This window comes from Gossypium hirsutum, chromosome A02 (assembly GCF_007990345.1).
Source record: "Gossypium hirsutum isolate 1008001.06 chromosome A02, Gossypium_hirsutum_v2.1, whole genome shotgun sequence".
NCBI lineage: Eukaryota > Viridiplantae > Streptophyta > Magnoliopsida > Malvales > Malvaceae > Gossypium > Gossypium hirsutum.
In genome coordinates, this window is record NC_053425.1 from 4495427 (window position 1) to 4498240 (window position 2814).

A 2814-nucleotide genomic window follows, 5' to 3' on the forward strand; every position below is an offset into this window, starting at 1 on the left:
TTCATAGGGAAAATATCCCACACCACTAAGCGCACAAGTCTCTTTGACGAACCAAAAGACCGAATTGAATAGGAAATAAAGTTAAGGGGTCAAATTTAAAAAAAAAATAAAGAACTAAATTAAATGATCTAAGAAACATGGAAGGGCCAGGGGGTAAATATCCCATTTAATGGAAATGCACAGGCCCCCTCCTTCCCAAACGCTGTTTGCTTCTGTTTTATAAATAAATTTTGCTTATTTTTTTACTTCACCCATTTCCTTTTTCTTTTTAAAAAATTTACAGAGCCCACCTCCCCATTTTTTCTTCTTTTCCTCTGCTAGGTTTTCAAAGCCTAGCTTGCGCTGAAATAAAAAGAAGCAAAATAGGTTTTCAATCTTTCTCTGCTAGGGCAAAAGAGTTAGCCCATCCTTCCAGCTGCTCTGTTGTGCGCACACCAATGATGGCGGCCGGAAAAAAATCAATGGTAAGGGTATTCCTTCCCTTTTTCTTTTTGATTTTCGAATGTAATAATAAAAAGAAAAAAAAAGATGAAAACAGAAATTGAAACCAAACTAAGAGCAAAAGATAACCTTTTGAAATTTTCATTTTTGATTGATTTTAGTATATTTTTTGAATCCCCCCATCTTTTTTACATCCGCTTTTCAGTGGCTTTATAGCCAAAAAATAACAATACAATATTATTCCTCGTTACTGTTTATGTCTAGGTTCTGCTCTCTGTATGCTCTTGTCCTTGCTACTGTTCTATCACTGTTTCAGCCTCTGTTATGGCTGCTACTTTCGTTTCTTTTTTGCTCTCTTTGCAGGCTTTGAAGAAGGTGATGGGATGGAACAAAGGAGTCAAGCCTCGGGACGAAGCGCGGGTGGTGCGCCCGAGGAGGAGCAGCGGCAACTCTTAGGCTAGGGTTTCTTTTTTCTCTTGCTGAAAGTTAAAGTTATGGGCTTTTGGGCTAGGTTTAGTTTGGGTTTGGGTGATTTTTAAGATTGGGTTCAACTTCATCAATTGGGCCGGGCAAATTTGGGCCTGTACACTCGTAATATTCTCGAGCTCTGCTGGCTAGAAAATTTACTATTCCACTCCCTTTTATCGCCTTCTAGTTCACATAGACTATATCGAACTCAGAAAGTAGAATTTGCCATCGGGTCATTCTTCCATTCAAAACAATTGACTCCATCATGTACTTTAGAGGGTCCAATTTTGAAATAAGCCAAGTTGTGTGGTACAACATGTATTGTCTCCATCTACGGGTTGCCCAAATTAAGGTGCAACACAACTTCTCAATTGGTGAATATCTTACCTCACATTCAATGAACTTCTTACTGAAATAGTATATCGCTTTTTGTTTTATCACTGATTACAAACTCTAGCAATTTCTCTGACTTAGCCCCGAAGGTACATTTTGCTGGATTGAGCTTTAGCTGAAATTTTCTCAAACTTAAGAACAATTTTCTCAGGACTTGTATATGCTCCTTTTCTATTCGGGACTTTACAATTATATCGTCTACATAAACCTCGATTTCCTTGTGCATCATATCATGAAACAAAGTTACCATGGCTCTTTGATATGTCACTCCCACAATTTTCAGTCTAAATGGCATAACTTTATAGCAAAATGTTCCCCACATGGTTACAATGTCGTCTTTTCCATATCTTTAGGATGCATCTTAATCTGGTTGTATCCGGAGAAACCATCCATGAAGGAGAACAGTGTGTAACATGTCGTGTTGTCCACTAAGGTGTCGATATGAGGTAATGAAAAATTATCTTTTGAGCTGGCTTTGTTTAAATCCCTGTAGTCTATGCACATTCATACTTTCCTATATTTTTTAGGGGAGGGGACAATATTGGCTACCCTTTCTAAGTATTTAACCACTTGTAAGAAACCAGTATCAAATTGCTTCTTGACCTCTTCTTTTATTTTCAGCAAGACATTAAGTCTCATCCTTCGGAGCTTCTGTTGAACTGGCTTACATTCTTCTTTTATGGGGAGCCGATGTACCACAATATCAGTACTTAGCCCGAGCATGTCTTGATATGATCATGAGAAGATATCATTGAATTCTTGGAGTAACTCAATGAGGTCTCACTTTGTCTCTACGGTAATGCAAGTTTCAATCTTCACCTCTTTTTCTTCTCCTAAGCTCACAATTTCCACTGACTCTTTGTAATGTAGGATTTGTTTCTCATCTTGTTCCACCATCCTCAACAAATCAGAAGATAGTCTACAGTCTCGATCATCTTCAAAAGGAGATCTGAGTCAGTAATAGTGTCACTCATATCATTTATATCTAGAAACCTGTTATAAGGATGAGTGAAGATCCAAAGAATAAAAGAATCTAAGAATAATTATATGTATAGTATGATTATGAATGAAATAGAAAGAATAAGAGAATATTTGCTCAAGATGATACGTAAAGATGTATTTTATTGAAATAAAGATGTTTGGACATAAGCCTATTTCATAAAAAGATGTTGAAGTTCAAATTTCCCAACATTTATTCTGCGGTTTCTTTTCTTGACATCTTTCATTCAGAGTGAAAAGTTCCTCCTGACATGAAAGTTCTAGATATATGGGGAAAAGTCGTCGGTTCCCATTTAACCTCTCCACCGCTTAATCGTGCTCTTCTCCTTTCTTGCTTCTTCTCTAACTCTTTCTTCTTTTGCCTCGTATCTGGCTTAAATCCTAAGCCAAAGAGGTCTCGTCTGTCCCTCAACATTGATGCTTCGACTTTCCCCTAGAGAAATTTTTTGAGTCCTCTTTCCAGAAAGGCTCCTTTCCCAACCGTCAGTTGCAGGCCCATCCTTGTAGTTTTAA

The 2814-nt window shown here is 37.5% G+C and overlaps 1 long non-coding RNA gene across 5 annotated transcripts; it reads left to right on the plus strand.

The window, feature by feature from the left end:
- The first annotated feature begins 248 nt into the window (after window positions 1–248).
- Window positions 249–2402, plus strand: LOC107944341 (uncharacterized). 5 transcript variants are annotated; one of them, XR_005910595.1, is made up of 5 exons: window positions 255–464; window positions 805–1283; window positions 1656–1748; window positions 1924–2079; window positions 2173–2402. It is a non-coding gene; the product is annotated as an uncharacterized lncRNA (long non-coding RNA). The 5 variants fall into 5 exon arrangements; XR_005910592.1 differs by having other exon boundaries at window positions 249–1283; XR_005910591.1 differs by having other exon boundaries at window positions 255–1283; window positions 1924–2098.
- The last annotated feature ends 412 nt before the right edge of the window (window positions 2403–2814 follow it).